Raw genomic sequence first — 9,089 nt, 5'->3', positions numbered from 1 at the left:
TCTCAAAATTCCGCTGAAGTTTACAAATGCTATGGAATACCTCCATTGTTCTCGGAATTCTGCTGAAGTTTAAAAATGCTTTGGAACTCTTCCATTGTTCTCGGAATTCTGCTGATGTTTAAAAATGCTTTGGAACTCTTCCATTGTTCTCGGAATTCCGCTGATGTTTAGCAATGCTTTGGAATTCTTCCATTGTTCACGAAATTCCGCTGAAGTTTAAAAATGCTTTGGAACTCTTCCCTTGTCTGAATTCCGCTGAAGTTTAAAAAAGCTATGGAACGCCTCCATTGTTCTCGGAATTCTGCTGAAGTTTAAAAATGCTTTGGAACTCTTCCATTGTTCTCGGAATTCTGCTGAAGTTTAAAAATGCTTTGGAACTCTTCCATTGTTCTCCGAATTCCGCTGATGTTTAACAATGCTTTGGAACTCTTCCATTGTTCTGGGAATTCTGCTGAAGTTTAAAAATGCTTTGGAACTCTTCCATTGTTCTCGGAATTCCGCTGATGTTTAACAATGCTTTGGAACTCTTCCATTGTTCTGGGAATTCTGCTAAAGTTTAAAAATGGTTTGGAACTCTTCCATTGTTCTCGGAATTCTGCTGATGTTTAACAATGCTTTGGAACTCTTCCGTTGTTCTCGGAATTCACCTGAAGTTTAAAAAAGCTTTGGAACTCTTCCATTGTTCTCGGAAATCTGCTGAAGTTTAAAAATGCTTTGGAACTCTTCCATTGTTTTCGGAATTCCGCTGATGTTTAGCAATGCTTTGGAATTCTTCCATTGCTCAAGAAATTCCGCTGAAGTTTAAAAATGCTTTGGAACTCTTCCCTTGTTGTCGGAATTCCGCTGAAGCTTAAAAATGCTATGGAACGCTTACATTGTTCTTGGAATTCTGCTGAAGTTTAAAAATGCTTTGGAACTCTTCCATTGTTCTCGGAATTCTGCTGAAGTTTAAAAATGCTTTGGAACTCTTCCATTGTTCTCCGAATTCCGCTGATGTTTAACATTGCTTTGGAACTCTTCCATTGTTCTGGGAATTCTGCTGAAGTTTAAAAATGCTTTGGAACTCTTCCATTGTTCTCGGAATTCTGCTGATGTTTAACAATGCTTTGGATCTCTTCCATTGTTCTGGGAATTCTGCTAAAGTTTAAAAATGGTTTGGAACTCTTCCATTGTTCTCAGAATTCTGCTGATGTTTAACAATGCTTTGGAACTCTTCCGTTGTTCTCGGAATTCAGCTGAAGTTTAAAAAAGCTTTGGAACTCTTCCATTGTTCTCAGAATGCCGCTGATGTTTAACAATGCTTTGGAACTCTTCCATAGTTTTTGGAATTCTGCTGAAGTTTAAAAATGCTTTGGAACTCTTCCATTGTTCTCGGAATTCCGCTGATGTTTAACAATGCTTTGGAACTCTTCCATTTTTCTCGGAATTCTGCTGAAGTTTAAAAATGCTTTGGAACTCTTCCATTGTTCTCGGAATTCTGCTGAAGTTTAAAAACGCTTTGGAACTCTTCCATTGTTCTGAGAATTCCGCTGATGTTTAACAATGCTTTGGAATTCTTCCATTGTTCTCAGAATTCCGCTGAAGTTTAAAAATGCTTTGGAACTATTCCATTGTTCTCGGAATTCCGCTAATGTTTAACAATGCTTTGGAACTCTTCCATCATTCTGGGAATTCTGCTTAAGTTTAAAAATGCTTTGAAACTCTTCCATTGTTCTCGGAATTCTGCTGAAGTTTAAAAATGCTTCGGAACTCTTCCGTTGTTCTCGGATTTTCGCTGATGTTTAACAATGATTTGGAACTCTTCCATTGTTCTCGGAATTCTGCTGAAGTTTAAAAATGCTTTGGAACGCTTCCATTGTTCTCGGAATTCTGCCGAAGTTTAAAAATGCTTTGGACCTCTTACATTGTTTTCGGAATTCCGCTGATGTTTAACAATGCTTTGGAGCTCTTACATTGTTCTCAAAAATCTGCTGAAGTTTAAAAATGCTTTGGAACTCTTCCATTCTTCTGAGAATTCCGCTGATGCTTAACAATGCTTTGGAATTCTTCCATTTTTCTCAGAATTCCGCTGAAGTTTAAAAATGCTTTGGAACTCTTCCATTGTTCTCGGAATTCTGCTGATGTTTAACAATGCGTTGGAACTCTTCCATCATTCTGGGAATTCTGCTGAAGTTTAAAAATGCTTTGAAACTCTTCCATTGTTCTCGGAATTCTGCTGAAGTTTAAAAATGCTTTGGAACTCTTCCATTGTTCTGGGAATTCTGCTGAAGTTTAAAAATGCTTTGGAACTCTTCCCTTGTTGTCGGAATTCCGCTGAAGTTTAAAAATGCTATGGAACGCTACCATTGTTCTCGGAATTCTGCTGAAATTTAAAAATGCTTTGGAACTCTTCCATTGTTCTCGGAATTCTGCTGAAGTTTAAAAATGCTTTGGAACTCTTCCACTGTTCTCGGAATTCTGCTGAAGTTTAAAAATGCTTTGGAACTCTTCCATTGTTCTCGGAATTCCGCTGATGTTTAACAATGCTTTGGAACTCTTCCATTGTTCTGGGAATTCTGCTGAAGTTTAAAAATGCTTTGGCACTCTTCCATTGTTCTCGGAATTCCGATGATGTTTAACAATGCTTTGGAACTCTTCCTTTGTTCTGGGAATTCTGCTAAAGTTTAAAAATGGTTTGTAACTCTTCCATTGTTCTCGGAATTCTGCTGTAGTTTAAAAATGCTTTGGAACTCTTACATTGTTCTCGGAATTCCGCTGATGTTTAACAATGATTTGGAACTCTTCCATTGTTCTCGGAATTCTGCTGAAGTTTAAAAATGCTTTGGAACTCTTCCATTGTTCTCGGAATTCCACTGATGTTTAACAATGCTTTGGAACTCTTACATTGTTCTCAGAATTCTGCTGAAGTTTAAAAATGCTTTGGAACTCTTCCATTGTTCTGAGAATTCAGCTGATGTTTAACAATGCTTTGGAATTCTTCCATTGTTCTCAGAATTCCGCTGAAGTTTAAAAATACTTTGGAACTCTTCCATTGTTCTCGGAATTTCGCTGATGTTTAACAATGCTTTGGAACTCTTCCATCATTCTGGGAATTCTGCTGAAGTTCAAAAATGCTTTGAAACTCTTCCATTGTTCTCAGAATTCTGCTGAAGTTTAAAAATGCTTTGGAACTCTTCCATTGTTCTCGGAATTCCGCTGATGTTTAACAATGATTTGGACCTCTTACATTGTTCTCGGAATTCTGCTGAAGTTTAAAAATGCTTTGGAACTCTTCCCTTGTTCTCAAAATTCCGCTGAAGTTTACAAATGCTATGGAATACCTCCATTGTTCTCGGAATTCTGCTGAAGTTTAAAAATGCTTTGGAACTCTTCCATTGTTCTCGGAATTCTGCTGAAGTTTAAAAATGCTTTGGAACTCTTCCATTGTTCTCGGAAATCCGCTGATGTTTAGCAATGCTTTGGAATTCTTCCATTGTTCACGAAATTCCGCTAAAGTTTAAAAATGCTTTGGAACTCTTCCCTTGTTGTCTGAATTCCGCTGAAGTTTAAAAATGCTATGGAACGCTTCCATTGTTCTCGGAATTCTGCTGAAGTTTAAAAATGCTTTGGAACTCTTCCATTGTTCTCGGAATTCTGCTGAAGTTTAAAAATGCTTTGGAACTCTTCCATTGTTCTCCGAATTCCGCTGATGTTTAACAATGCTTTGGAACTCTTCCATTGTTCTGGGAATTCTGCTGAAGTTTAAAAATGCTTTGGAACTCTTCCATTGTTCTCGGAATTCCGCTGATGTTTAACAATGCTTTGGAACTCTTCCATTGTTCTGGGAATTCTGCTAAAGTTTAAAAATGGTTTGGAACTCTTCCATTGTTCTCGGAATTCTGCTGATGTTTAACAATGCTTTGGAACTCTTCCGTTGTTCTCGGAATTCACCTGAAGTTTAAAAAAGCTTTGGAACTCTTCCATTGTTCTCAGAATGCCGCTGATGTTTAACAATGCTTGGAACTCTTCCATAGTTTTTGGAATTCTGCTGAAGTTTAAAAATGCTTTGGAACTCTTCCATTGTTCTCGGAATTCCGCTGATGTTTAACAATGCTTTGGAACTCTTCCATTTTTCTCGGAATTTTGCTGAAGTTTAAAAATGCTTTGGAACTCTTCCATTGTTCTCGGAATTCTGCTGAAGTTTAAAAACGCTTTGGAACTCTTCCATTGTTCTGAGAATTCCGCTGATGTTTAACAATGCTTTGGAATTCTTCCATTGTTCTCAGAATTCCGCTGAAGTTTAAAAATGCTTTGGAACTCTTCCATTGTTCTCGGAATTCCGCTAATGTTTAACAATGCTTTGGAACTCTTCCATCATTCTGGGAATTCTGCTGAAGTTTAAAAATGCTTTGAAACTCTTCCATTGTTCTCGGAATTCTGCTGAAGTTTAAAAATGCTTCGGAACTCTTCCGTTGTTCTCGGATTTTCGCTGATGTTTAACAATGATTTGGAACTCTTCCATTGTTCTCGGAATTCTGCTGAAGTTTAAAAATGCTTTGGAACGCTTCCATTGTTCTCGGAATTCTGCCGAAGTTTAAAAATGCTTTGGACCTCTTACATTGTTTTCGGAATTCCGCTGATGTTTAACAATGCTTTGGAGCTCTTACATTGTTCTCAAAAATCTGCTGAAGTTTAAAAATGCTTTGGAACTCTTCCATTGTTCTGAGAATTCCGCTGATGATTAACAATGCTTTGGAATTCTTCCATTTTTCTCAGAATTCCGCTGAAGTTTAAAAATGCTTTGGAACTCTTCCATTGTTCTCGGAATTCTGCTGATGTTTAACAATGCATTGGAACTCTTCCATCATTCTGGGAATTCTGCTGAAGTTTAAAAATGCTTTGAAACTCTTCCATTGTTCTCGGAATTCTGCTGAAGTTTAAAAATGCTTTGGAACTCTTCCATTGTTCTGGGAATTCTGCTGAAGTTTAAAAATGCTTTGGAACTCTTCCCTTGTTGTCGTAATTCCGCTGAAGTTTAAAAATGCTATGGAACGCTACCATTGTTCTCGGAATTCTGCTGAAATTTAAAAATGCTTTGGAACTCTTCCATTGTTCTCGGAATTCTGCTGAAGTTTAAAAATGCTTTGGAACTCTTCCACTGTTCTCGGAATTCTGCTGAAGTTTAAAAATGCTTTGGAACTCTTCCATTGTTCTCGGAATTCCGCTGATGTTTAACAATGCTTTGGAACTCTTCCATTGTTCTGGGAATTCTGCTGAAGTTTAAAAATGCTTTGGCACTCTTCCATTGTTCTCGGAATTCCGATGATGTTTAACAATGCTTTGGAACTCTTCCTTTGTTCTGGGAATTCTGCTAAAGTTTAAAAATGGTTTGTAACTCTTCCATTGTTCTCGGAATTCTGCTGTAGTTTAAAAATGCTTCGGAACTCTTATATTGTTCTCGGAATTCCGCTGATGTTTAACAATGATTTGGAACTCTTCCATTGTTCTCGGAATTCTGCTGAAGTTTAAAAATGCTTTGGAACTCTTCCATTGTTCTCGGAATTCTGCTGAAGTTTAAAAATGCTTTGGAACTCTTCCATTGTTCTCGGAATTCCACTGATGTTTAACAATGATTTGGAACTCTTACATTGTTCTCAGAATTCTGCTGAAGTTTAAAAATGCTTTGGAACTCTTCCATTGTTCTGAGAATTCAGCTGATGTTTAACAATGCTTTGGAATTCTTCCATTGTTCTCAGAATTCCGCTGAAGTTTAAAAATACTTTGGAACTCTTCCATTGTTCTCGGAATTTCGCTGATGTTTAACAATGCTTTGGAACTCTTCCATCATTCTGGGAATTCTGCTGAAGTTCAAAAATGCTTTGAAACTCTTCCATTGTTCTCAGAATTCTGCTGAAGTTTAAAAATGCTTTGGAACTCTTCCATTGTTCTCGGAATTCCGCTGATGTTTAACAATGATTTGGACCTCTTACATTGTTCTCGGAATTCTGCTGAAGTTTAAAAATGCTTTGGAACTCTTCCCTTGTTCTCAAAATTCCGCTGAAGTTTACAAATGCTATGGAATACCTACATTGTTCTCGGAATTCTGCTGAAGTTTAAAAATGCTTTGGAACTCTTCCATTGTTCTCGGAATTCTGCTGAAGTTTAAAAATGCTTTGGAACTCTTCCATTGTTCTCGGAATTCCGCTGATGTTTAGCAATGCTTTGGAATTCTTCCATTGTTCACGAAATTCCGCTGAAGTTTAAAAATGCTTTGGAACTCTTCCCTTGTTGTCTGAATTCCGCTGAAGTTTAAAAATGCTATGGAACGCTTCCATTGTTCTCGGAATTCTGCTGAAGTTTAAAAATGCTTTGGAACTCTTCCATTGTTCTCGGAATTCTGCTGAAGTTTAAAAATGCTTTGGAACTCTTCCATTGTTCTCCGAATTCCGCTGATGTTTAACAATGCTTTGGAACTCTTCCATTGTTCTGGGAATTCTGCTGAAGGTTAAAAATGCTTTGGAACTCTTCCATTGTTCTCGGAATTCCGCTGATGTTTAACAATGCTTTGGAACTCTTCCATTGTTCTGGGAATTCTGCTAAAGTTTAAAAATGGTTTGGAACTCTTCCATTGTTCTCGGAATTCTGCTGATGTTTAACAATGCTTTGGAACTCTTCCGTTGTTCTCGGAATTCAGCTGAAGGTTAAAAAAGCTTTGGAACTCTTCCATTGTTCTCAGAATGCCGCTGATGTTTAACAATGCTTTGGAACTCTTCCATAGTTTTTGGAATTCTGCTGAAGTTTAAAAATGCTTTGGAACTCTTCCATTGTTCTCGGAATTCTGCTGAAGTTTAAAAACGCTTTGGAACTCTTCCATTGTTCTGAGAATTCCGCTGATGTTTAACAATGCTTTGGAATTCTTCCATTGTTCTCAGAATTCCGCTGAAGTTTAAAAATGCTTTGGAACTCTTCCATTGTTCTCGGAATTCCGCTAATGTTTAACAATGCTTTGGAACTCTTCCATCATTCTGGGAATTCTGCTGAAGTTTAAAAATGCTTTGAAACTCTTCCATTGTTCTCGGAATTCTGCTGAAGTTTAAAAATGCTTTGGAACACTTCCATTGTTCTCGGAATTCTGCCGAAGTTTAAAAATGCTTTGGAACTCTTACATTGTTTTCGGAATTCCGCTGATGTTTAACAATGCTTTGGAACTCTTACATTGTTCTCGGAAATCTGCTGAAGTTTAAAAATGCTTTGGAACTCTTCCATTGTTCTGAGAATTCCGCTGATGCTTAACAATGCTTTGGAATTCTTCCATTGTTCTCAGAATTAAACTGAAGTTTAAAAATGCTTTGGAACTCTTCCATTTTTCTCGGAATTCTGCTGATGTTTAACAATGCGTTGGAACTCTTCCATCATTCTGGGAATTCTGCTGAAGTTTAAAAATGCTTTGCAACTCTTCCATTGTTCTCGGAATTCTGCTGAAGTTTAAAAATGCTTTGGAACTCTTCCATTGTTCTGGGAATTCTGCTGAAGTTTAAAAATGCTGTGGAACTCTTCCCTTGTTGTCGGAATTCCACTGAAGTTTAAAAATGCTATGGAACGCTTCCATTGTTCTAGGAATTCTGCTGAAGTTTAAAAATGCTTTGGAACTCTTCCATTGTTCTCGGAATTCTGCTGAAGTTTAAAAATGCTTTGGAACTCTTCCATTGTTCTCGGAATTCTGCTGATGTTTAACAATGCTTTGGAACTCTTCCATTGTTCTGGGAATTCTGCTGAAGTTTAAAAATGCTTTGGATCTCTTCCATTGTTCTCGGAATTCCGCTGATGTTTAACAATGCTTTGGAACTCTTCCATTGTTCTGGGAATTCTGCTAAAGTTTAAAAATGGTTTGGAACTCTTCCATTGTTCTCGGAATTCTGCTGAAGTTTAAAAATGCTTTGGAACTCTTCCATTGTTCTGGGAATTCCGCTGATGTTTAACAATGATTTGGAACTCTTCCATTGTCCTTGGAATTCTGCTGAAGTTTAAAAATGCTTTGGAACTCTTCCATTGTTTTCGGAATTCTGCTGAAGTTTAAAAATGCTTTGGAACTCTTCCATTTTTCTCGGAATTCCGCTGATGTTTAACAATGCTTTGGAACTCTTACATTGTTCTCGGAATTCTGCTGAAGTTTAAAAATGCTTTGGAACTCTTCCATTGTTCTGAGAATTCCGCTGATGTTTAACAATGCTTTGGAATTCTTCCATTGTTCTCAGATTTCCGCTGAAGTTTAAAAATGCTTTGGAACTCTTCCATTGTTCTCGGAATTCCGCTAATGTTTAACAATGCTTTGGAACTCTTCCATCATTCTGGGAATTCTGCTGAAGTTTAAAAATGCTTTGAAACTCTTCCATTGTTCTCGGAATTCTGCTGAAGTTTAAAAATGCTTTGGAACACTTCCATTGTTCTCGGAATTCTGCCGAAGTTTAAAAATGCTTTGGAACTCTTACATTGTTTTCGGAATTCCGCTGATGTTTAACAATGCTTTGGAACTCTTACATTGTTCTCGGAAATCTGCTGAAGTTTAAAAATGCTTTGGAACTCTTCCATTGTTCTGAGAATTCCGCTGATGCTTAACAATGCTTTGGAATTCTTCCATTGTTCTCAGAATTAAACTGAAGTTTAAAAATGCTTTGGAACTCTTCCATTTTTCTCGGAATTCTGCTGATGTTTAACAATGCGTTGGAACTCTTCCATCATTCTGGGAATTCTGCTGAAGTTTAAAAATGCTTTGCAACTCTTCCATTGTTCTCGGAATTCTGCTGAAGTTTAAAAATGCTTTGGAACTCTTCCATTGTTCTGGGAATTCTGCTGAAGTTTAAAAATGCTGTGGAACTCTTCCCTTGTTGTCGGAATTCCACTGAAGTTTAAAAATGCTATGGAACGCTTCCATTGTTCTAGGAATTCTGCTGAAGTTTAAAAATGCTTTGGAACTCTTCCATTGTTCTCGGAATTCTGCTGAAGTTTAAAAATGCTTTGGAACTCTTCCATTGTTCTCGGAATTCCGCTGATGTTTAACAATGCTTTGGAACTCTTCCATTGTTCTGGGAATTTTGCTGAAGTTTAAAAAT

This window comes from Phyllobates terribilis, unplaced genomic scaffold, assembly GCF_046119375.1.
Source record: "Phyllobates terribilis strain yellow unplaced genomic scaffold, ASM4611937v1 Scaffold_5__5_contigs__length_657084704, whole genome shotgun sequence".
Taxonomy (NCBI): Eukaryota; Metazoa; Chordata; class Amphibia; order Anura; family Dendrobatidae; genus Phyllobates; species Phyllobates terribilis.
Note: the sequence above shows the minus strand (reverse complement) of the source record.